General features: G+C 40.5%; 1 protein-coding gene across 5 annotated transcripts in view; it reads left to right on the top strand.

The window, feature by feature from the left end:
• ST3GAL6 (ST3 beta-galactoside alpha-2,3-sialyltransferase 6) overlaps window positions 1-27,052 on the top strand; it is a 100,990-nt gene that overhangs the window by 24,855 nt on the left and 49,083 nt on the right. Inside the window, exons 2-4 of one of the 5 annotated variants that reach the window (XM_085571794.1) lie at window positions 703-833; window positions 2,917-3,003; window positions 26,836-27,016. The gene's annotated coding sequence lies outside the window, so the exon portion shown is untranslated. The other 4 variants (XM_085571742.1, XM_085571788.1, XM_085571752.1 and 1 more) reach the window with 4 other exon arrangements.

The following is a 27,052-nucleotide window of genomic DNA, read 5'->3' as shown; positions in this document are numbered from 1 at the left end:
GAGCTGGGTCTGTTCAGCCTTGAGAAGAGATGACAGAGAAGAGACTTCATCAGTGTCTATGAATAACTGAAGGGAGGGTGTCAGGCTCTGCTCGGTGGTGCCAAGTAATGGAACAAGAAGGCATTGAGTAGAAACTGATGAACAAGAAATTTTACCTAAAAAGGAGGAAGAACTTCTTTAATGTGACCAAGCATGGTAACAGGATGCCAGAGAGAATGTGCAGTCTCCCTCCCTGGAGAACCATCTGGACGCATCCTATGCCATGTGCTCTGGAATCGCCCTTCTTGAGCAGGGAGGTTGGACCAGATGACCCATTGTGGTCCCTTCCAACCTACCCAGCCTGTGATTCTGTGAAAATAAGAGCTCAGAATAACAAAGAGAAGGTCTGTGTAGAGCCAGGTGTTGAAAAGTACTGCATAGCACAAAAACACCTCAGCCCTGCAAAGATTGCAATTTAGTATGGGACTGTTCATTGGAAATAGTAATCTGGTATTTCTGAACTGATTTGTACCTGTAGTGCCAGAGCATAGATCAGTTTCAAGTGTGGAGATTAATCCCTATTATGCATCTGGGCTTCATTATCTGCCTCTTTTCACTGCAGAGTATTTATGTGGGAGTGTCTGTCTGTATAAAGTGATAACATTTGCTTGAAGGCATAGTCCATCTTCTCAATTCTGATCTGGTTCTGCTTTTTGGCAGCAGAGGATGCTGTGAAACTGCTGAAACTCTGTAACGAGGAACGGATCTCAGCTTGTCTCTCTGAGCTCACCTCTCTTTTGCCATCAGCTGGAGAATATGATATCTGATGAGCAAGGAAACCCGACCCGGTGGAGGTAGGAGTGAAGTATTAAGGGAGTTCTGTGGCTTGTAAAAAGTTTGGAAGTGCATAATGCATACTGTTTATCATAAAGATGTTTAGATATACTCAGTAGATACAATTCAAGAAGAAACTGAGTTTTCACTGCTAGCCCTGGATAAAGAACTGTGGAAAGAGCTGCTTAGAGCAGCCAAAATCCCTCAGATGGTAGTGCCCTTCCAAGCTCTTTACTGTAGTAAAGCTCTGCTCTTTCAGTGTTTTTTTTTTTTTTTTAAACACTATTAAAAACAAATAAATGTCGGGGCCAAGACATGTAAAACACATTCCTGCTGATTTAATATATTGGTGGGTTTTTTTCTGTACTAGGTTGAATGCAATCTTTAATTAATAACATCTGGTAATTCAGCTGGATGGGACCTCTGGAGGTCTCTAGTCCAGCCCCAGGGGTTCACCATTCCCAGGCTGGATGAGGTTGTGCAAGGCCTTCCTTGTCCAGCTGCAGTTAGAAAAACCTCTTTCCTCATTTTGCCTGGGCTCCTGCCTCAACACTCCACCAGCCCCACCAGGAAGAATCATGGTGAGAATTTCCTTTGCTGCAACCACATTGCCAGGTCAGTGTCTTGCTCTTGCTGCTGAAGTTTAAAAGCATGACTGCTTTACACACTGGGATTGCTCAGGCTGGATGCAGAAGCCTAGTTAGACTTTCACTCTCTGATGGTGGTGAGGAGTGACAGAGTGTAAAACACTCACACTGTTTCTGTGCTGAATCCTGTCATGTTAGCATTTTGCAAGGACATCCTCTCTGGCAGCATGTTAAGGCTGAAATGTAAGCCAAGTACTGATGTGACTGAGATGCTCAGCAGTGATATGAGGTAAGAAAACAACAGTTCACATTTTGACCTGCTTTTGCAGTGCATAGTGGTGGTGTGTAGGGTAGACCTTTCTGTGGAAATATGAAGGGAAGAGGAAAAAGGCACTTGGAGTTTAGCTTAGGGCCAAGACAAAAACCTGGAATTGGTCTTGCATTTACCGGAACAAGAATTAAATCTGAGGAAATGTACCTTTTGCTTTTTTTTTAGAGAGCTACATGAAATTCCAAGGTTTTGGCCTCCCTTAAAATCCCCATGTCAGTTTTAAAAGTTTGACTGAAAATATGCATAGTGAAATGACTTTGAATACTTTGTCTCTTAGTGTGTTGTCCATTTTCATACCTGTATGTGTTTTGCTGTAAGGGTCTTGCAATAGGTTTTGTTTTCAGTGACAGCAAAGCCATGTAGATTTGCTTTGTAATCAGTCTACTGGTGCAAGTTAATGTGAATCTAGAGAAGGTGTAGGGCTACAGTGATTTCAAATAGATTTCAAGAACTGGACTCCTATTTACAGTATTATGTAAGGTGACCTCTTATAAAATAAGTATGCTTTTAATTTTGTGTTGTTATTGTCTTTCCCTATACTTTGAAAAGAATTCTGAAGCTTCTCTGCTACTGTTTGTATTTAGGTGTCATCTACCTTTGTTTTATTTTTCTTTCTACGGAGAATTTATGGACAAAAATTATATTAACGAAAGAACAAGAGACACTGTGTGTTCTAAGGTAGCAAATCATGACCAGGTCTCATTGAGACTGAGACATGTACGTGCTTTCACTGAGGCTGTTGGACACTTTTGATTACTAAATTAATGCAGTTGCTTATCAGCAAATAGGAAGAAAAAGATGCACTGAGAACAGAAAAATTCCCCATCGATTGACATTTCTCTTCTGAAATCGAAAGAGCCATTTTCATCCAGTTTATCACATAAAGTATTGATTGTGACTTCAAAAAGATTTTGAGGGCTTGCAGTTAGACAAGTGCTCTTGTTTAACAGAGGTCATCTCAAAGGTTTTGCATGACACTACAAGTTGAATTAAGTTATTATCTCAGTTTAACTCTCTCAGTGAGAGAGAAGTGAAAGCTTTGGTGACTGAGCTGAAACAATAGGTGTTGTGAAGGTTGTAGGAGAGAGATGAAAACCTGTCTTTCCACCTGTCATCTCAGTAATTTGTCTGGATGGCACATTCATAGGAATCCTCATTTTTTTAATTTGCTTTTTTAAAATGCAGGATTGATTCTCCCAGATGTATGAAGGAAGGAAAGGATAACTACAGAACAAGAAGTTGCTGGAATTCTTTCAGGCTACCTCCTGGAAGGTAAGAGTAGTTATGCAGTGCCTTAGGAAACCCTTTCTTCCACTATTGATTGATCACCTTTGTATAGTTGATAAAAGAGAAATGAAAATGTGAAATATAGAGGTTTGCACTAACCTCTAGTGCAATAGTGCACTAGGCCTCAAAATGTGCTTGTGTGTAGCCTCTCCAGGTCAGGTACTACATCTTCCCTGTGATGAGATTCATTGTTTTCCCACTTCCTCTGTGCCCGCCCTTGAGCTCTGCCTTCAGATTTGCTGTCACATAGCACCATCTTCATAAAACATTAGGAATTTTCCCCAGCCTCAGCTATTGCATGTGTGACTTCATCCAGGAAAAGCCAAAGCATGACCTCTCTCACAGGTTTCCAAGGAAAGGGAAACAATGAACAGAAGTGATCTGTTGGTGAGAATTCTTTTTTTGTTACTCCCCTGCCCTAGTGTCACAATTTTTTTTTTGGTAGCTATTTATACACACTAAATGTAATGTTTACTGTTATGAAAGTCCATCTAGAAGCCAGAATACATAACTTTCTGTCTTTCCTGGAATAATAGGTACATTTTTTTATGGTTAAGGTAAAGGACTGGCTGAATTAGCTCACAGGTCTTGAGAGTTTTGTGTCTGCAGCTAGTTTCGAGTAACAGACATATATTGTGGTAGTATAATTGAAACTTCTTTACTGTCTGGGCAGCTCAGGATTATCAGGAAGACTAGAGGCAGGGAAGGGTGTGATGCATATGTTGAGAGTCAGCAGGGGTTTTAGGACAGAAAAGCAATTCCCATGGGAAAAGGTGCTATGCTCACCCTTGCTGACAAGGAAAGTGACCAATATTAAGAATTGTGGACAGCACACAAGAGGGATTTTGTGGTTATTTTAAAGCTGGCAGTTTGGGATTCATGATGATCCCTGGCTCAAACATTTTTGACCTGGTGCAGTGGGACTCATTCACCATCTGGTAGAACTATAGGCTTAATGCACCATCTTTATCTGACCCTTACATTGTACTGCAGGGATAAGGTCAGGAATTCTATGAAAAAGAAGACAAACTGTTTTTCTGGCATCACCTCCAGAAAACTAATGATAAAATCTGCTTAGTCCATTATTTGCTGTCAAGTAAGAGGTGACTCTTTCTTCATGCTGTTAGTTCATAGAAGTAGTAACTACAGGTTTTGCCAAGGTTCAGTTACCAGATCTAATATCTGACCTGACTGAAAGCAAGCCAAATCTGAAAGGAAGATGCCAGGAAGTAGAATAATAGCAATAAGGCACAATACTTCAGCCAGATACGTTCCCAGACTATGTGTGTTTTCACTTTAGGGATTTCCTAAACCTGGTGTGATTGATCTAGTTAGTGACTGTCAACAGGTCTCTCTTCTAAATGCTTGTTCAGTCTCTCTTGAGAATTTTCTGCAGCTAAAAAGTCCTCAGGCAAGCAGCATTGTGGTCTGTAGGGATTGCCTAGAATTTAGCTTCTCTTAGCATAATTGATGGCTCCTTATTCTTGAATATCTGCGGAGACAGTGAAGAGGTTTTCATATCCATGCTATCAGACCTGTCTCTGTACCAGAGTGGAGAATCATAACTCTTTAAGACCTTGCATGGTGACCATTGTCCCCATCCACATGCAAGAGATGTGTCAGGAACACATTGCTTACCCATAAAAATGCATGTGTTTCTCAACCTGAAACTTCATCAGCAGGCTAGTGGATTCCTAAATGAACTCACTGCCTTCAGCACTTTTCTTCTCTCAAAACTCTAAAATACAAAGAACAGTAGTTTTTTGTTACTCCCTGTTCTTGTGTCTGCTTTGAAAAGAAACACTTTAAAAGGCCAGTTAGTAAAAGTCTTGGCAGCACTCAGATTTCAGTCTTGCCTAAAGTGAATCACCACCTTTTGACTCACAGCTATCACTTCCTTTGTTGCCTGAATTTCTTAATCTTTCACCTCACATTGGTTTAGGTCTGTGAATGGTTAAATGTCACCAAAGCGGAAATATCATGCCAGAGATGAGCCTGAGGACTTTAGAGACAAATCTAGGCAGGAATACGGAAACTGGGCTGGAGTAGAGAAGTGGAGCAAGCCTCCTACCCTACAAGATAGGAGTACTTTGAGGAGAGCAGAAGTAGAGGCAGAAAGCAGAATCTTCTGGGGAAAGGTTGGGATAGTTTGCTTGGACACTCTAATGGTTTTTAAAATTTAGTTTTCCAAAGCAGGCTGAACTCCTGCCAGGGAGTCCTCTTGGGTAAGTGTGGGTTGCAAGGACTTTAATGGATTTGAGTCAGTGTATTGAAAACAACAGAGTCAAATTCTAACTGATGCTAAAGCCTGTCAAAACTTATTCTGTACAACTCCCTACCAGAGATTTAAAAAATGCTGATAAGGTGTAGGATGTTGTAGGGCAGCTGCACCATCTCATCATTAGACTTCCTTTTTTTGTCTGTTTATAAAAGTTGGCCTTCTTGCCAGGGCCTGCCTTGTCATGAGTTTTGTGGGATTTCATTTTCTTTTCAGCTTTTAAATGAAATGGAGTGTCTTAGACAATACTGGATCTTAGCACTGCATTATCTTCCCCTTCTGGGACCTCTTCTATTTAATTTTTCTTCAGTGTAATAAACCCCATAGCCCTGTCCCAAGACCTTCCTTCTCCTGTTCCTTAAAACTCCCTTGAAAACCCCTGTCACATGTTCATCACTGGTTTTCCCCGTGGGTCCCATGTCTGCTGCTAATAGAAGTCTTTACAGTTGCTGTACTGAGACTACTTTTCATGAGAGAGCTATTTTCTACTCATTTGTGTATAGCACTCCTGCAGCTTTTTCTCTCCCACAAGTTTTAAACCTCTTCTCTCTTCTGGACTTCCTCATTCTCCACTAATGTCAGATATGACCTGTCACACAAGCATGGTGCCTCTTTTGTTATATTTAGCTATAAGAAGAGACACTGGACATCAAATATTAACCTCTCGTGGAGCATTATTTTGTCCAATGTAACAGAAAAGTGAGTTAATTTTAATAGCATTGTAGCATTTCTCTAGGTAATTCAAACTATATACAGTACTCTCTATTAGACTGCGGAATTGTGGAAGATACTGTTCTTAAACATATTGATTCATTCCTGTTATATTTCCATGGAAGTTTTCTCACAGGACTATAGTGATAGTATCTACTGGATGACTTTGAGGGCTTCATGAAACCATGAGCATTTTAGAGAGCAGACACCTTTACTGAAGAATAATCTTACAATATAGAAAATAGGCAAGGTTCTTTAAATCTTGTAATTTTTAAACTGACTGATTTCTTGCTAATTTGAAGGCAATGTTATCTGAGGCTTAGATATTTCACTTACACTTGTAAAAGACGAATTCCTTAATCATTCTGTATGTCTTAATGTTTGCTGTATAATTTTTTGTGTAATTTTTGACAAGTTCTCCATCAACTCAGGTAGCAGGTTACAGCTTGCATTGAACATTTTTATATATTTGATTGACTTGTTTAATGCTGAAATCTTTGGATCATGAAAGCTGTTTTCCCACTAGCATGTTTTCCAGCCCTTCTGGAAGTACTGGAAAGTGAGCTCTAACAGCTGTCGACCCTTAGTCTGGGAAGTTTCTTCATTTAAAGTACAAAACCCTGGGCTTATTCTGCAAGGGAGACCTACTGGATCCCTGAAGTGTTTGGTTGTTATTTCGTGAGTTCAGAAACTGTTGAGTTTCGATGCAATTCTTTTTCTGAAAGTTTTCTCCGTATTGTCAGTACGGTGATGACAAAAGATAAAACATATATTTTATCTTTATGTTCTTTGTTTTGTCTCTGTATCTTCTTTTGTACTTGTAAATCAAGCCACTGCCGCACAGAGGATTGTGGGACACACACTGGTGGTTGTGGTTCCACTACTGCTGACCTGGTATTCAGCATATGGTCTTGTGGGTGATTAGTGGGGGGATTATTCTATCAAGGAACAAGTCAGAGTGTCTACCAGGAGCAGGCTTAAAGGAAGCCTTAAAGGCTTAAAGGCTTAAAGAAAGCAAAGGCCAGTTTTTTTACACAGCACAGTTGAAATAAACTGAGACTGAGAGGCACGGGGTGTTACAGAGACCAGGGGTGTAAATGAGCTTAGAAAAGGAACTAAGAAAATTGTAGAAAAGCTTTTAAATCCACAGACGTAAAATGAGCTTCTGGCTCTGTCTGTCCCTGAGCAGCCAATTAGCAGATCTCACTATGATGTATTAGAAGAAGAGTAAATCTTGCCCCATTTTTTGTATTCTTTCCCAAAATACCCATTACTGGCCACTGTCAGAGGAAGGAGACTGGCTTTTTATAGGTTTGGTCTGATACACTGTGTCTCTCTTTTAAGTCACTGACCCCCAACATCTGGGAAGCAGGATGCAGGATTCAAGGCTGAGCACACATTTTCTAGTGTGCAGAAAAAAAGGTGAAAGTCATGTCCTCAGCCACACCACAACCTGCTCTCACTTTGTTAATATGCAAGGTTAATCAACATAAGCACATCTGCTGGACCTAAACACACTCCCTAGACTAAGAGTAGAAATGCATTAGATCCTGGGATGGTTTGAGAAGAAATAAAAAAATAACATCAAATTACTCTTAAATCTGCTGTGTTCTTATTTAGTTAGCTCAAAATATTCAGGGATAGCAAGAAAAATTATGGCTTCCAATGTAGTCCAATGCCAGGAATGTAATCCACAGTTTGTTCTTAATCCCATGAGGATCCCCTCAAATGTTTCCAGTGCTTTTGGCAGGAAAATTAAATTAAAAAAATCTAGGATGCTTGCCTGTAGGGAGCGCTGCCGGCTCCAGGACCGTTTAGGTGAATGGAGATGACAGATCTCTGAAGGTTGCTCTTGGGGTATAAGGTTTATTGGGGATGCAGAAAGGTCCTGCCTCGAGCTGCCAGACGCAGCACCTGGCGAGGCTTGAGAGGATGGGGAGGGGAGAGACAAAAGGAAGCTCTAGGAGAGGGGAAGTTCCAAGAGGGTGTCCGGCCCCTCGGAGACCCCTTATCAGGGGGTGTTGTATCGCTGTATGCTCCTCTCACCGCGATACCCTGAGTGGAAGCAAGCTAAGCAGCGAGGGAAGAGAACGGGCGGCCGCTCCCCCCAGGGTGCTCTACTGTCCCAGTTGGTGGTGTGGGAACAGACGGAGGCGACACAGGACTTGGGGTTGAACAGGATGGTTTTATTCAGTGAGCCCCAAGACCCCTTTGGGAGAGAGGGCAAAGGTTTTATACAAGAACTCAGGAAGACGGGTGTAGGAACAGTAACCAATAAGGGAATAGCAGGGGAGGAGTTTAGGGCAGAACTAACATATCACAAACCTATCAGGGGAAGCAGGAGAGTGGAATAACACAAAGTAAGCAATAGGGTGTCAAGCCTCACTAAATAGACAGGGAATGCTCTGGAAGCAGGGAAGGGGGCTAGGAGGAATGACAGGGAAGGTTCCAGGGAAAGGGGCAGGGAAAGGGAGGATTGACAACTTGGAGATGAGGGGGTTAGGGAAGAGCTAGGGAAGATTAACAACTGGGGAGAGGAGGAGATTAGGGATGGGGGGGTGAACAGATATTGAACAAATATCAAATTAAAGAAAAGACAAACCACCGCAAGGGGGCTTCAAGGTGGGCTGGAACAAGGCTTATGCCAATGGGGTTACAGACACTGATGTTTTAGGGGAGGGATACAGGTGCGGGGTGAACTATACATTTCAGGGGGTGAGATGGAACAGTCCACTTGACCCCGGACCCATCCGTAGGCAAAGGCATTGTCCGGCTAGCAGAGAGGACTGTTCTCATCCTGGCTATATTATTTATGAATAATTATATTTATCCATCCTTCCCAACATTTGCCAGAAAGAGAAAATAAAAGATTCACAATAAAATCAATGCCCCAACTCTATGCTCCTGCAGGAACAAAATGGTCTGTCAATATGGGCCATAACTTTCAAAATAAAACAAATTAAAAGGGCAATTTCTCCTAAGTGTCTTACAGCAGTCCATTTCAGTACTAAAATAAGAACTGTTTGGTGCCTGATGACAGTTCAAGGAAGTAAGTGAAGGTGATTGACTTGTCAGCATATTGAGCTGCTCTTTTGCGCTAAAAGTACTTATCTGTCTCACTTCCACCTCAGGCTGGGTCCTGAGTTCCAGAGCCTGACTTCTATTTTTTCTGTTGGTTGGAAGGAACTTGCAGAATACAGCAGGGTTGTTTCAGGTTCACTCTGATACAACCAAGACCAGAATTCAAAGATTGATTGTTTTGTTAAATTTACCGTAAGAAGGTGTTTATACTTTTGTAAACTAAATACTCGACTACACAAGGAATTCCAATAAGAGGAAGTTGTAGAACTGTAAGGTCTTGAATATATATCATGCCTCTTTTGAGGCATGAATTACATGGAACTCAATAGTTGCTTTATTTGTCAAGGTGAATTCCCATTTGTCTCTAAGTTAGAGAGTGAGCTTTTGGCCATTTTTGATAAAGTTGTTATACTAGGGTACTGGCATGGGTATAAGCTTCCCACTATGGAAAAGGAAAAATTATGAACTCTTTATTTATTTAGTTTATACTAGAAAATTTTCAGCTTACACCAGACATGTTGATTTTGACACATTCTCCTTCTTTCAGATAGTGGAACGAGTTGCCCAGAGAAGACGTGGATGCCTCATTCCTGGCTTTGGACAACCTGGTCTAGTTTAAGTGTCCCAGCCCGTAGCAGGGATTTCAGAAGTAGATGACCTTTAAGGTCCCTTCCAACCTAGACCATTCTATGGTTTTGTGATTCTCTCTGTCCAACATGGCTGCTTTCTGGGGTCAGCAGAAAAGAGTCTGACATTCTCATCCCTTCTAGGCAATTCTCCAGTTGTTTCTGCAAGAGACAAATGGCCAATGATTTCTAAAGTAATACATTTGTGTTTTACTACTCTATTTGTATTCTCTTCCTCTGGCTTTACTGACAAACTGTCCTTAAGATCAGCTAGAAGCTAATTTAGAAATTCCAGCTGTACCTTACCCAAAATTCACATCTTACAGAATACCAAGGGTGTATGGATAACATTTTATTGGCTATTATTTTCAAATAAGAAGAATATGAGCTTCAATCTCCAGATTTTTCACAGTGCCTACCCCATTCAGGTCCATTGATGTTATGATGAAGTAAACAAAATGTGATGTAGTTAAATTAAGCTGGTACCAGTATTCTATTGCCACACTGTTTAGCACCAATGCTAAGAAGCTTTCATGGATGGTGCTGTACTTTGCTGGTGCCTCCCACTACAGAAATATACTAACTCAGGCATGAATGTCACAAAATCACTTATTTTCTGTCAAAAATAGAGTGGCTGAAAAACACTTTAGTCTTTCATATCAGACAGCTGCACTTTTTTTGTGGTGGCAGGAAAGGGTGGAGAGGAAGAAGGTTGACCTCAGTGTTGCTTTCATGCTTTCTTGCTTTTTCTTGGTCTGAGGGATATTTATGTCTGAAGCTAGGATTCACCTGCAGCTACATGTCTTACCTTACAAAGAAGACCTATATAAGGTATGGAATTTGCACCAGATACATTAGAAGCCACATCCTGTATCACATATATAATTGCAACCATAAATGACATATAGGACATATTTTACACTTGATGCTCAAGTTTTGCTGAACATAACTATGAGCATATACCTTGCTATTTTTTTTTTTTTTTTACAGCTCTGTTCAGATGAAAGGTTTTAAAAGAATGCTGAAGCTATAGAGAAGGAGACAGATCAAATACATGGAGGAGCAATGCACACTCTGCCTCTCTTGTGAAAAAGGTAGATAGATATAGGTTCTGGAAAGCTTTGTAGGTACAAAGCTTGTCAAAACCACCACACATTTTTCAGAGGAAGACAGGCATATATTCAAGAAAATGTTGCTGGCAACATGAAAGATGCTCAAAAAATAGCAGCACTGCTTTCGAAATATAAGTTTCTCTTCCTTTTATATTATAAATCACTAGTTAATTTCATCAAAGGAAACCATAAGATATATTTTTCTTGTTAGCCATATACGTAATGACTTTTTTTTCCTTTTGAAGATCAACTTAACTTTTTGTTTAAACAATACCATAGGATAGTGTTAGTGTTAGGAGAAGGGGCAAGGCAGTAGCATTGAGGGAGAAGCAAACTGAGGTATCTGGTTTGTTGTTGTAAAAAATGTGTGGGGCCAAGTGACAGCATATTCAGCTAATTTCACACAGCAGTTATTTTGCTCTGTGACCTCTGTTTTCAAAACCTTGAATGCTTAACTCAGACTATATGAAGCAAGTCATATACATCTACTGAAAAAGATACCTTTCAAAGGCTCTCTGGCAAGTCATCAAATAAACCCCAGTTCTTCAGCTGCCATGTTTGCTGTGAAGGAGCATGGCCTGCACAAAGAACCATTTCATGTGCCTGTGCTGCAAACGTGTTACATTGTATTGGCATTGTAATGAGAGGGACTAAAATGCATAAATAGTTGAGTGCATGGGATATCTGAGGCTAAACCTACTGAATAATTAGCTTAATGGTAATCAGAGGCAGAATACCCAGCATTTGAACAAGAAATGCTGGCCTCTTTTCTGGGTGCAGACAAAAAATGAAACAAAATTAACTGGAACACAACCTCAGATAGGCTTGGATTCCTAAATGAAAGAAAGAAAAAGGAAAAATACACAAATTCAACAACTGAATCCAAAGGTTTCAGTAGGTTTCAGACTTAGCATAGCAGGATCCAGAGAGAGTGGAGCCCAAACATTTTTTGCAAGGTTTGTTGATGTACATTATAGCCCTTGAGAAATTGTGGTAATCACCTATTTTCCCATTAAAAAGTGACTTGTCATGATACTCTCTGCTTCTTATATTTTGTTGTGCAGGTGTAGTAAAAAGCCTTCACCCTCAGCTTTTAGCATATGGTTGCACTGCTTAGTGCTAGCATGAATATAAACAGCAGCAGTTTGGAGCTCACACTGCTTTTCTGGTATGTTTGCTGTGTTTTTCATGTTTGCTGTTGTTTCATTAATAACATTAACTACCTGGATAGTATATGGGGTGCTTTAGCTGAGGAGAAATTGGCCATTCATATTTTTTTATTAGTGTTCTTGAAGTATGTTGATCCAATCATATTAACTATAAAGACTGAGCAGTGATTAATGAACTCTTTGCAGAATGTAGGTGAGTTCTGCTTCACATTGCATTCTGATGAGTATAAGGATAACTACCAACATTTTTAGGATGTTTGCTAATGCTGTAAGCTTCAATGTCTGGGACATTTCCTAGGCTCTGTTAAAACAACTTGAGTTCATGTTGTCTGACCACGTCTTAAAAAATTTTTGCTAACCAAAAACACTGGCCATGGGATCTTAGAATGTGTTCCCTTCTTAAGTCAAATAGAAAGATACTGAGGACCTGCAGCCCTGGTTCTTACTGCTGAGAGCTACTTCCCGTTGGGACTTCTGAAAACTGGCAGAATGTGTTGCCAGCCAAGTATCCAAAAATTACTGTTTGAGTCATTTAGCAGTAAGACCCTGGGGACTGAGCCAAGTCTCCTGTTCTGCATTTATGCAATGTGTAATATTATAGGGGTCTGGATCCAGTGTCCTTTGAGCTATACAATACACTAGGTATTAATAGTAATCATTAGTAAGGAATATGGTTTTGCTGCTTCTGATTTCATAATTTTCAAATCTTGCAGAGCTGATTGTAGAAATCCAAAGTCTCTAGACTTCAGCCTTCATTATCTGAGCAGCAGGCCATCCATTGCAGTAGTTTTTCAGTTCTAGACACAGCATTTTCCCATAAAGTAAAATAAAAACAATGAGATGCAAAGAAAATACTTGATGCAGTGTCTGTGGTTTTTATGGCAATTACATATGGCAATTACAATTCTGCACTGTGCAATTGCAAATGAGGCCTCCTACCAGGTTCAATACAAACATGCTAGAAGGTACAATATTTTCCACACAATTCTCTTAAAATGAGATCGCCTGTAGTATTTGTACTTGGGGACTGTGATTATCAGCAGAGTTTAAGGAGTGGTTAGGAGATGGGACATTGCCTAAGCCATCCATTCAAAGATCACTCAAAGTCACAAGATTTAATTAAAATACACAATAACTTAGAGTTCTTCTCTTTGTGCCATGGGGTGGGGGGGTGTCAGATTTTTCAGCCTTTTATCTTTAACAATGCTTATGAAAGACTACTTTTGTCAAGGCAGCTGAAGGTTATGTGTAGTAGTCATGTGATTGCATGAGTTAGCCTTTAGATAGAAGAGCAGATATTGCACTATTTAGCAATGCGGAGTAGCTTTATTTTCCTTTTAAATTGCTTTTCGGCACCAGTGAAAGGTGGTATGTCCAGTAATTCTTCCTGAGAATATGAATGGACTCCCTTATTGCTGTAATCTCAAGGAATGATAATGAGTTTTCCCTAAAGCCATAGGAAGATCACATTTTGTAGGATGTAGGGACAAAACACTTATTGGAGCAGCGTGTGTGTAAGTGAATGAATGCTTCCTTAAAGAAACATCCAAGTTTCTTTGCAGGGTCACATGTGTGTTAAAGCAGCACTTGCAAAATACCAGCCATGATTCAGGCACTCTCATGACTCTAAAAGATTGAAAGTGAAAGTTACTGAGAACCATAAGGATGTACAGTAACCATCCTCTTTTTAATCTACTCTTGATGGCTCTTCCTCTGTGATTGGCAACATTCATGATAGTAAAAATGGGGTCTGAGTGAATTGGTTCCAAGATTTCCTTGGTGGGCTTGCTGTAGTCTAAAAGCCACACACACCTAAACTGTAAAATGCAAAACCTCTGTCAGCATTTCCTCTCCACTAAACCTTGCAGAGGGAACTGGCAGGCAGCAAGTCTACAACCAGTCATTCCAATGGCCACATACTCCCAAGCACCTGAGTTCAAGGTCAGGCCTTGGCACCATGTGAGCCTTACTTACAGGAAAGGAGTATCCTGACTGCATCTATGCTTTGTTTCCATTCTCCAGGATTCAGGTTAAATCAAATCAGAAGATACTAAATTAATTAGACTAGTATACCTTATTTCTCCATACAGAAGTTAAAGTTGTATGCATACATTGCTATTTTATCATTGTCCAAAAACTAAAACATACATTTGTACATCAGAAGGTGTCATGTGATGAATTTACATTGGCATTCACCTGAAATAACAGTGGAGACAGCAATTCCAGACAGAACTTGGGAAAAGCCTCTTATGTTCCACTATGGTCTTCTCTATAAACTTCAACTACTGTAGTCAGCCCAAGTTACACTAGCCTGATGGCTGTTTTAACGTGTCTTAAGATCCCCCTTGGCTTTGGAGCTTGGATGTAGGATTTTGGGGCAGGATTTTTTTGAAGGGTATGTTAAAGAATCTAAATTGCTTTCACTCCTTATGAACAAAAGGAAAGCAACAGCAATTAGAAAAACTGCTAACAAGATAGAGGCTGTACTTCTAAGGATAGGGAAACTTGAAATCAGGGGTTTATCAGACATAGGTTTCTTGAGGTCACACCGAAGTCCCCAGCAAGGCAAGGATTGGAATGCAAGATGTTCTGGCTACTTTTCAAGTTTATTCATGCCTACAAAACATGCATGAGGGAGCAAAGACAGAGAGGGCTGGTTGTTTTATTCTTGAGCCCCTGTGGCTATTTCATAACCAGTCCGTGGCTGCGTATACAAATGTTCTGATACAGAGGGCTCAGTTCTCCCTTTTGGACAGCAGAATTCAGGTCTAAGCCTGGGGATGTATATGCTCCAAGACATACCCTAGTCTTGGCCCATGCATTGCTGTATAACGTTTGATCACATAAGCAATCTTCAGTGATGCAGGAACCTTTTGGGCTGAGGAGTCCATGTGGCATAATGTTCTCTGAAATAGTAAGCACCAGGTAGCCATGATGTGTCTAATGCCAGCAAAAAGCAGCCTGTATTCCAGGTAAAGTTGTCAAAAGTGAAAAGTGAATTGTATAGGCCTGAAAACTGGACTGAGAGTTCTGCCCTAGTAATCATTTTGGTGATGTGTTTATTACTTTTATAGTTATTCAAGTGTACTTATTGAAGAAATTCTGGAGTATCTTACTGTTTTCTTCTCTTAATTCAGTCTTATTCTTTTAATGCATCTTCACATACATTTTCTTTCTATCATAGTTTTCTTCCTTTGCTGTGTCTCCTCCTATTGCTGTGCTTTTACTTCAGCCCACCTGTGTTCCCTCTGCTCTTTCTAATCTCCTACCAGATCAGGTATCTCATTAGTGTACACTAACCCAGGTTTTTTGGTATGTACTGCATGCATATGGCATGCATCCATGGCATAATAGATGGCAATATGTGAAACCACATGGTGTGATAGAGAAACTGTGTAGAACCATGTATTTATTTTTGTTGCATGTGTTTATTACACTATGAGGTCTCAAGTAGAAAACTACTTTAACCCAGACATATTAAACTCACCTAGTTGTTCTTCTAGCTCTGCCATTATTCAGTTTTTATTGATGCAAAGAGACTGTGAAGTGCCTAGATTGGAAGGAAACATCATTAAATATTTTCACCAGCAGACTGACTGACATATGAAGCAAGTGCATAACCCCAACCAATGAAATGACACAAAAGCACTGCTTTACCAAGCATTTTTAGGCTTTAAGTGTAACAGTTTTTGCCTTATATCTCTTTCCATTCCACCTTGTGATCTTTTATTAGGTGATCACCACATGGACCCTAATTAGAAAAGTCTTCTGAGGCAATTGTTTTATATGCATTTTTCCAGGAAAAAGCTCATGTCATGGCCCTTCTTAAATAATGCAAGACTGAGAAACCAAGAAGAAGATGATCAAGATGGTTGCATTAGTTAGACTCAATCAATTTATCTTAATAAATATTTGTGGGTATTTTTTCTAAGTCATCAACAGTTGAAGCTAGTTCAGTCTATTATCGGTGGTTAATTTAATTTCAGAATGTCAGTCTACTTTAGTTAAATCAGTACAACCAAGTCAGAGTAAAGAGTCTGAGTGGCTAGAGACAAAGCTTGGCCAGCTGTCCTATTCTATGGAGCATGAGGATCATTGTTGAGATTCTGAAGGTAAATAAATGCATAAAGAAGTAATCATTTCCCATTTAGGCCTTCAGGAAAGTTACATTGATCAAAATGGAAAGAATACCAGCAAAATCAACAATGGATTAGGACAATTGTGCAAAAACAGATCTTCTCGGTCATTTGCTTTGGGAACAGGTAGCTACCTCAAAATAAGTTTTTTTTTTTCCTTTTCCCAATCCTCCTTTCCAGCAAGAGCTGTTTACACAGGGATGCAGCAACCCAAGCTTTCTGCTCACTGACTTGCAGAAGAGCTGGTCTATAGAAGGCTTCTTATTTTGTTCCCCTTTGTAAAATTTAGCTTTCAGTTTAAATCAGAATAAGTGTTTCAGTGGTTTTCAGGAGGCCTTCAGTGTTTTAGATCAGGCTCACAGATTCTATACCATACAACAAAAACATTTTTTTTTAATTCTTTGGGGTATTTTTCTCTTTTGTATTGATGGACTTTTTATGAGGGCATATCCTAGGATCAGGGAAGTCTCTTTCCAAATGGCCAAAGAGTTGGACAGAAATCAGGGATGTGGGTGGTAAAAAGAAGACTGAAGAAGGAGAGAAGCCTTTTGTGCACTATCTCTCCAAAGACACAATTCTGATGCTTCCCAAACCAGAGGCAGGAAGAGAAACAGTCAATTCCCATCACAGACAACTTTGAAAATTGACATTTCTGTTTTCATTCCAAACTGAATTGAAAGATAATTGCTAAGCTCTCCACAGAACAACAATCTGAAAAATGTTGGGTTGCTGATTTTAACAAATTAGGACTTGGGAAGATTAAGAAAATGAGAGCTTCCAATTTCAAAATCTTCTAGGTTGGCTATAGAAGCTGGGGCTTGTTTGTACCTTCCCTTTCAGTGCATGCAGTGGGATGGCAGGAGAGGGAGGGAAGCACCTGACATACTTTGATTTTTAAACTATTGAGGGCAAGGAATCTGAAAATCCCAGACACTCCTTCCCTAGAAAGCTGCCAGGATCTGCTGGGCTCCTAATATTCCTGACTTTGAAAGAAAACAAAATCTGCTAATGAGGCTGACTGCAGTCCAAGACACTGGGAGCACTCTCCGAAGTTTGTCTGTTGAACTTACAAGGATCTTAATGAGTAAATCAGCAGGAGTTCAAGCAGGATCCCAAAGGAAAAGTGCCCCTTGACTTTGATTGAAAATGTAATTGTTAAAAATGTGCTAGCAACTACAACAGTTAGATGAGGTGAAGCAAGCAGTCTGCATAACAGTAGCTGAACCTCCCAGGGAAAACTGGCAGCAGTGACTGGCTGCAGAGTCAGATGCAGCTAATACGACTTTTCTCATGGAATTTCTGCCTCTTGGTGTCTCACATTGACATCACATCTGAACCAGCTTAAAACTAAATTGATCCCCTTCCTTAGTTTTTCAGCTACAGCTTGTCCTGATCTTCTTATTCCTAAGCTCTGAAATGCTTTCAGAGTCAGCTGATAGCTGTCCACAAGACACACTGGTTGCAGCAACTGAAGGCTGATATAAATCATTATGTGTCTGAATTGAACTGCAGTGTTGGCCCAAAACCTCTTTTTCCAGACACTTTGGACATAAATAGAAGTTATTGTCAAATAGCAGGTAATGTTGAAAAAATTAACTAAAACTGTGCAGTTTCAGAAAAACCAAACCAACCCCTTTTCAACAAAATTTTGAGGTTTTCTTAAGTCACCCTTCTTCTTTACCTTCAAATACCCTTGTCTTCTTCCTGTTTTTGCCTACTGGTCTTGAAAACCTGAAAAATCAAGATGGCTGTTATCATGTATGTGAGAGCAGTTTGCTGTCTTGGTTCAAGACATGACTGAGCATGTGTTTTGAAGAGGCCAAACAAATCCCCTTTTTGTTTATGAAAAGCAAAAAGTTTCCACTTAGAATGGCACATGACATCATTCACTTGCATTCACTTTGCAGAAGCTTCTTATCACTGAAAGACATTTTGATAAATCTTAAGATAATCTAAAATAATCAGGCAAGTTCTAGTAACAAGTTATAGTTATTTTGGTGTATATTAGTAATAATCCACTTTGCAGACATTTTAGATGGAAGAAAGCCTGTTCAGAAAGCAGGCTGTGTTATCTACCATGCTGAAGCACTGATCACAAGCAGTGAATAAACACTGGATAAACAAGAAGAACAGCCTGTTGGAGTAGAAAACTGGAAGCACAGGAAAGAGTAAAGGCAAAAAAGCTCATCCTGGACAAGATAAAATCTTATGACTCCTCTTCATTCTGAAAATGTGTCTTTAATCCTTGGTATGACTTCTGCAAAGATCACTTCTGCTTCTGTCAAAAAATGAAAGGCATGTAACTTCTGCAACTGCTAGCATCCTGTGCTACTTGACTCTTCTGTCACAGGACCATTCTCTCCAATCAAGTGTTCCTTTTGACTTGCAGCATAAATGATCCAGATTCTGCTCTCAAATTGCTCTATCATTATCTCTGTAATGCTCTGTTGTAAATCACTGATTGCGATTTCTCACCAGCAACAGTGGCACAATAATAGTGGGATAATTGTCATGTTTATGGTTATGATTCTTCAATGTGACGAGAGTTACAAGAACATATCTACTTGTGGGATTTGGACTTTACTGTTGACTTTGGATCAAACTTTCTGTCACCTAAAGGTAGATGTTCACTTTATAAAGCATTCTCTGGTTTATTAATTCAGCTCTAAGTATATATTTAAGCAAATCTTACTGGCAACACTTGACCAAGGTTGTCTTTGTTTGCTGTGGGGATACAAGGCTAATTCCTGGCAGCTCCTACCAAGCACAATAATGGGAAATTCTTAATAGAGCTATTTATTTAGGTGGAATTATTTTGAAATAACTATCACATTTGTACATTAGAATTTATTTAGAGACTTCTGACCATCCCAAATACTGTGCTACCCAAATTGATCTAGCTCATGGGACAACTGCATAAACTCATAAAGTGAAGCTGTTTGTCACAGGTAATTTAATTCTGCAATTATCTTTTCCTTCTTCTTGCATGCCTTCAGGGCAAGAATCTGCTGTGGTTTAGAGCAGATTCATAAGAAAGTTAAAAGAAAACTGAGTTTCCCAATTACTAAAATAGAAAAGAAGAAAATGAATTAAACAAACCCCAAAAGACTCTTTAGAAGAAAAAAAAAAAATGTTGTTAAAAGAGGCAATGAGGTGGATTCTGCTTTTAGCTGTGAATAATAGATGGGCAGTGCCTGCTTGTCACTACTTCTTTTGCAAGGATAACTGGCTTCACTTGTACTTGCTGGAGATAAGATACTCCCACATGGTCATACCAAGTTCAACAACCAGCTCAAAAGCACAAGTAGTTGTGGAAACATATGCTGTGCTTGGCCGGGTGTAATATAACTGAAAGCTGCTTAATTCTGGGTATATTTTGGTAAGAGAAGGTGTGAGTTTGCAGCTTTTTATTAGCAAGGTTACTACATCCACTGTCCCGTTACAAAGAGCTCTCTTTTTTGTGTGTAAGTATTCTGACCTAGCCCTTCCCTGCTTTTAAGGGAAGAAGAAAGGTGAAATGCATTTGGCTTTAAATTATGCCAATTTTATTGGATGAACCCCACCCTATGAGGCATGGCCATGCAACCTTGCACAGTGAATTTCTTGTTCAAAAATGTCCATAAAACATTTCCTTCATATCCCACCAATTTATGTAATGCCAAGGGTCTTTTCAAGTGCTTTACAACAAACTTGAGGATTGTAGGAAAAGGCCCAACAAACAAAGGATGATGTGCCACAGACAGAGGAGCAGAAAGCACAGAAAGGGTACCAACAAGTCTGCAGGTTTCTGCTATGGCAAGGAATTTGTCAAATTCAGTCAGTTTATATCCCTTTGTTCTCCTACCAGCATTCTTTAGCTGCTCTCACAAGACAGACAATCCATGCTCGATGTAACACTTCTCTGTATCTTCTCCAGAACTGCTTTCTTCTCAAGTGTGAGAACACAAATCATACTCTGTGTTCTAGGGGAAGCACCATAGAGAGTTCTGTACACTTGCATTACTGCTTCCCTGCCTCTGCTAGGGAAATACTATCTAAGGCGTGTTCTCCTTTTCTGTGAGTGGTTGAAGATTTATTTCTTCTTTACTTCAATCGTCTTTGCATGTTCCAGCTCATTTGACTTTTGACAAAACTGACCTTAATCCTATGCATCTCTGCTCTAAAGCGATCTCTGTTGACCATGATTGTTTACTATTTCTAACTCCTAAGAACCTCTCTGAAATGTTTTTTTTTCCCTCACTTATGCAGGTCTAAAGTGTTTCCCAATAAGATTTTTTCTTGACAGGAAAATATACATTGAGATGTTTTTTGTATCTTTGAACCAGATCTATTCCAATCTCCCTCCACAGTCAAGTATTCCAGCTCTTCAGTCAAGGTGAATTTGTTAGTGAGTTTCCTTAATTTGACAGTTTGCTTTTGTTTGACCTTTGCTTGTGTTTGCCCTTTGCTTGTGTTTGTTATTCTGTCTAAGGAAATGGAAACCATTGCTGAGTACACAGCCCAATGCAGTTTTCGATTACCAGTTCTTTCTTAGTGTCTTCATTCCATACTAATTTCAGGTTGTCCCTTTTTGTTTCAGCGACTACTGAGAAGGAATCTGGCAGCTATCACACACATGGCTAGCTAGGCCCAAGTTTATTATTAGAAGCATTTTTTTCCCAAATAGTATCTGGGAAGTTAAAATTGGCCATGGCACAATTCCCAGTAGTGTTTCTATAATAATATCTCAGTGACAGACCTTTTCTTGAACCATTATGTTTTAGCTGCAGACAAGAAAGGCCAGGTTTCAATGATATATCCAAATCAAAAACAACCACTCCCCAAGAAACAGAGGCTGTGAGCAGGTGGCTCGGGCTGCTGGAAGTGGAGCTTCCTGTATCCATACAATAGGGGATTTTATGATTCATTAAATGATTGTGAATTAACTGACAGATGGCTTTTAACAAATTGCAAAGATCAGTTGATGTTTTCCACTTGCATGGATGAAATGGCTAAACACTGAAATAGAAGGAGTATTGTACTAAGATTGCACATGGCTTGGATATTGCCTATTGATCAGGTCTAGCTTCCATTTGGAACAGGAGTAGAGCAGCAAAAAAGAAAAGTCTGTTCCATGAGCTATTGTTCTCCTGAGTTACAGAGACTAAGCCAGCCTTTTCTGCCATAGGATTGCTCTGTTCAACTTGGAGTGCCATGAAGGGAGGATTCTTTCTCCTGTGCCACCAGCCTAGTTTTGTGTGGGTTCCTACTGATTCTTCCAAACTGTGGCAAGTAACCATTTGCTCACTAGCCATGGTCATTATCTGGCAGGAATTTTAAGTCAGTCATGGAAAGAAATGCATTTAAAATTTTCCCATGTTTTGCCTACATCCAAGACTTATAGTGAAACTTGAAGTCTTAAAAATAAGAAACATGCAAAGCATGCTTCTCAGTAGGTATCTGTGTCTCATTGAAATTGGCATGCTGTTCACATATGACAAGGCTTCTAGCAGTTTGTCATAACATTTCTGACTTACAGAAGCTCTCCTAACTTCTCACTCTCCTTCTCCCTGGAATCTAATCATAGCTATTTGTATTGCTTTTATAGCCCTGTTTTGTGTACTAACTTGCTACATCCTATTTTCAAGTAAAGACCAGTCTGAAGAGTACCTAGCAGAAAGACTGTGCACCTGCTCCCAGATCTTTGGCAGCAAACCAGTAAAGAAATCCAGGCCAGTTAACACTGGCCAAAGAAGTGGGCCAAAAGTTTGAAGTGGAAAGGTTTTATATATCTGAGAGCTACAGTAGCTGCCTGAGCACTTGAAATAATGACTTGGCTGTACAGGTGAACCCAGCAGGACACAGGACAAAAACCTGGGAGTCTAAAGGCCAGAACCAGAGCTTGTGCTATGGGAACGCAGCGGGAAAAACAGGGAAAGATTTTCATAAAATTAACACAGAAATAAACCAGGCATTATGCTGTGCTTTAAACAGCAAAGGCATATTACATGCAGGCCTCTCCTTGGAAAGCAGACAAGGAGAGTGGGTCCTGGCATGGTACGGTAGGACTGACAGAGCTATCATAAAAGGGCAAGGATTCCATCTTCCGGAAGCAGCTTATGTCAGTCATCTGAACACACAGGCCAAGTGGGTAGGGACCCAGAGCCACAGGATCAAGGACTTGTTCTCTCCTGAGCTCAGTGCCCCCCTGCATTTGGCACTGGGGCTGTGACCTAGCAGCAGACTGCACATAAGAGCTTCCCACTGCCCTGCTACTCCCCTCAGCTGCTTATCTCTCCCATGCACTCCTTCACCTCTCTCCTTTTCCCAGATTTCCCTTGTGCTAGATGCCACAGCTGACATTCTCTGGGAACAGAAGTCCACTGCATGCCTGCAAGCTACAGGGAGGAGACTGCTGTGTCCCAGACAGATGGGTAGGAGAACTGGATCTTGAGAGGTTTGTCTTCTGCCAGGGAAGGAAGCAGCAGCTCTTGCCTGCTTTGCTGCTTTTGGCGCCATGAAGCTTCAGTTTGGGCTACCCATGGACACGCATAGAGGTGGAGTCAACTCAGTATGCTGACATCCATTGGGAGGATGAAGGGACAAGCAGAGAACTTGAATTCCGTATGACATCGTAATTAAATGGAAACAAGAGAACAATTGGTGCAGTGAAACCTGAAGTTTAATGTTGCTCTTGACCTGGTGAAAACCACAAGCTGCTCATGACACATTTTCTATAATTTTCCAAACAGTTTTCCTTTTTTCTTTCTACTGTTTTGTTTGCAATGCTCTTGAAGTGGGTGTGCTTTGACCTATTTCTTCCTCTGCATATGCCTAATGAAGCACAAGAATGCCTAGTGTCTATTAGATAATGTATTTCTTCATGGGTTTGTAGATGCTCAAGCATAAACATGTGCATTAAAGGCTTCACTTTGGTTGGCAAATGGCACTTCCTAATGTGCTCACCACCCCAGATTGCATTTTACTGGGGTAAAAATAAAGGGAGGCTGTCTCAGCCTATCTGGGTTACCTTGAGGACATTTCCTGACATCATGTTTTGTTTGCTGGTCTCCTGTCTCCCAGACTGAGTAGAGGAGCAATGCACAGGCCAGGGAAGGGGAAAGCACTCTGCAATTCCCAGCAAAGGCAGGCCCTGGGGCCTGAGAAAGCAGTCAAAGTCGTGACTTTTGTTCTTTGGTTGTCTCAGCAGTTCTTTGGTTGACCAGGTCTTGAAACAAGTGACCTCAAACCAGATGGGGGTTGCACACTGTGAGCTCATGACAAACACTGGGTTCTGAGGAGATATGCTACAACCACTAACCACATTTTTTAAAGCATGTGGGACAGGCTTCAGCAAGTTTTTTCCTGGCAAATAGTCTCTGGAAGAAACATCATCCAACCACAGATTGATGACTAAAGCTTACTATAACTGGTGCTTACTATAACTGGAACTGTAACTACAGTGAAGAGCACCTGGGGGCAGCCCCGAGCACCTAGGCAAGGGATCTGGGAACCTGTACAAAACAGAGTCGTGCTGAGACACGTTTTGGAGTTCAGTAGGAGAGATTTGGGCATGCGTGGGACTCAGGGCAGTTCTCATGGCATGACATAAAGATTAGGATCAGACTGTGATGGTAGGCAGTAAAGCTAGAAGATGGGTGGAGAAGGGATCACATAATCACAGAATATTCTGATTTGGAAGGGACCCACAAGGATGTTGTGACAATCTGTATTCTGTAAATGCATTATCTCCCAAAGTAATTATGAAGGGTGACAGTTCTGTTGCATTTTACTTCTAAGACCAGATGTGTATTATAGATATGGTGCATTGCCTACACGCAGCTTGATTAGTCATCTTTCTTATTAGATTGATGGGTAAATCATTTTTGTGATGCTGCAACTTTCCATTCTCTTTATGCTTTCTTCTCTCTAGTTTTTTTGATTTTCCCATGTTCGGCACTTTTTCCTTCCATTTCCTGTAATTTTCCTCTTTGTTTTTCTCTGATTTTGCAAGATGGGGAAGAGGCAACAACATTTTCTTAGTTTAGTAATGGCTGAGGAGGTGCATGGTTTCTTCTGGAACTAAAATATAACTATATTTTATTCAGATTCATTTTACTTATTATTTTAAATTTAAAGATTTATGGGGTTTTATCTTTGGTTTGGGGAGAGGTTTGTGTGTCAGGAATGTTGATTTTCAACTGAAAGAGCAAATCTGTTGACTTTTTGGTCACATGCATTGCATCTGTTTGCAGGAGCATTCCTTTGACTTACTGCTAGTCAACCATTTCAAAAGCATTTTGAAAGATTCTCATTGTTTTCAAATAATTTGTTTGCAATAGGCTATATACCAATGATTCCTTATATTTTCCTTGTACTTTGTACCCAAAAATTCACTGGGTTGCAGATTAGTTATTGACTTCTTGCTTGTACAGACTATTTGGGAAACAACTAGGAACTAAACTTTTTCTGCATTATATTAATTATTCAAATTGCCATTTGAATCCTTGAATTTAGCTCAACATATTGAGATGACAACATACACCAGCTTTCATTCTGATGCTGATGTGGGATAGCTACAATTGCCAGAAGAAATTAAAGTGAAATTACATCACTGCAAGTTAGAGTATTATATTACTTGACTAATATAGCACAGTTTATTCCAGATAAAGGTGTATTCAGATACCTTAGAGACAATTCTTTGTATTTCTTACACACACTGGGAATAAAACTGTGAGTGAACTGTATCTTCTATGGACTTTGGGCTGCAATTGTGAACACCCAGCTCTTCCTAGAGTTAGATGCCTCATGCAAGACTCCAAGAAAATTGACAACTTGCAGTCAGCTGTAAAATCAAATGACTTCTAAGTTGCCACATGGCACCACCACATTGCATGTGTCTCGCTCGCTTCAGAGGTGCACCAGTAATTTGAGCTGGCCTCTGAGCCATGGCTCAGTCTTGCCCACAGCATGTTCCTGTTCTTCCTCCTGTGCTGGTCAGCCTGCTCAGAGATCCCTGCTGGACTGGTACTGATACCCTACCTTATCCAGTGTGAAAGAAGCTCCTGCCCATGAATTCATGCACAAAAGTTGCAGCTGCAGCACACACATCCTGTCTGGAACAGAGGCAGGAATACCATCCATTTCCTCAATGTTTCCTACACTCTTCTGTGGTGAATAGCTCCAACATCTTGTTCTGCAAAAATCTGATATATCCTGAAAATCCATCCTGTATTCTAAACAAAGACAAGGCCTTGTAAAATAAAGCAAGGCAAGAAAAAAATAATACTGGACTACATAATTTAAGAATGTTCTGAAACATGAGCAGGGGGATCGACATGAAGTCACAAAATTGGTCTTCTAATAAATCCTAATTCTGAGTCCTTTGTTGTACAACCTTAATGATTTTTTGCTTTTTAATTGATTGTGTGCCTTTGATACCTAGGTGAATTGAAGGGTAAGGACTGAAAAGCAGAGAGCTAATGGGAAAAGATATAGCAGAGTTAAATAAAGTAACTTTAGACGGTACATAATTTAGCTATATAATTGGAAGAAGCTTGGTTTTGTAAAGGGCAGGATGTGAAGGATGAAGACCTGAGGAGCCTCTTGGGAGAGAGGGAAAAGTACTAAGGTATTTTCAGCTCAAGGGAAGACAAATTACAGAGGTCTGAACTTTGGTTCCCAGCCCAGAACAGATTGAAAAGCATCTCGGCAGGCTAACAACTGGAATAGCCCCTGAACAACAAACAAAAATTCCCAGCTTTCAATCTGTTATTTTTATTACATGTACACATAGGTTTTAGAAAAGTGCTGCACAGAATAGAATCCACCTTTGGTCATTCCCAATGACAGCCATCAAAAAGCAGGAGCTGCTTTTCCAGTCAAGGGAGCATCTTGTTCTGATATGATGCTAAAAATATACTGTGAGGTCACAGAAGCATCATAAAGAGAATATTTAGATTGGAAGCAGTCAGGATCATAAAGATAGAAACAGGAGAGGAAAATTAAATTATTAACAACCCCTCAGATTTCTTCTAGCAGGATACACTCCTCTGGGCAAAACATAAAATTCATGCAGCACAGGATTCCAAACAAACACATTTTTTCATCCTCTTTATCAGAGGGAGAATTATTTAATAACTTTCTTTTGAAATAGTAAGGTCCAGTCCCAGACGCTTGGGCGCTGAGGTACGGAGAGATTTTCCAGGAGCCCAGTGATTCCCGCCTCCTTTGGGTAGTGTTTCATTTTGCTCCTAGCAGCAGCTCCTCAGGGGGTCGTTCTTCCCGTGCCGGCTTTCCCGAGGGTTTCATGACAGGGGGCAAAGGTATTAGGGGAGAGAGAATCCCGTCCCTGAAGGATCCCAAACCCCCTCGACATACACACGGTGGTGATTAGTTTCTTAATAGATGGTAATATTCCGGGAGGCTGGGAGTGGTTCGCTGTCCTCCGCTTTGCGAGTCTCCCACCACCGCCGGCCCGAGGAGGGGGAGGAGAAGGAGGAAGAGTAGTGTCTGCGGCTCCGCAGGGAAGTCAGTCAGAAAAGACTGACTACAGTCAGAAAAGACACTACTGAGGGGAAGACGTAGCGTCTGCTTTATCTGTCTTCACGTGAGTGTCTCCTCCCTCTGGTGGGCTTTGCTTTAAATGGAAGGGAAATTTCAGCAGGCTCGAGCTAAAAATTTCTGTCTAAAAGCAGAACGTGCCTCCTACGTTTTCTCTTGCAGACGGGGCTCAGATGAACAAGCCCTCCTCTTGAATCCTGTCGTAAGCACCACCATGCGGGAACCGGGCTGGACCTACCAGAGGCTGCAGCAACAGCCTGGGCGGCCCTGAGCAGAAGCGATGAGTTCTGTCCTCTTCTCGGGGATGATGTAGAGATAAAATAAGATGCTCTGTTAACAGCCGGTAAGTGAACACCCCCGGTTTATAAAGTGTGGTTCT

This window comes from Lonchura striata, chromosome 1 (genome assembly GCF_050655825.1).
Source record: "Lonchura striata isolate lonStrDom1 chromosome 1, ASM5065582v1, whole genome shotgun sequence".
Classification (NCBI taxonomy): domain Eukaryota; kingdom Metazoa; phylum Chordata; class Aves; order Passeriformes; family Estrildidae; genus Lonchura; species Lonchura striata.
Note: the sequence above shows the minus strand (reverse complement) of the source record. Positions and strands in the feature narration are given on the sequence as shown.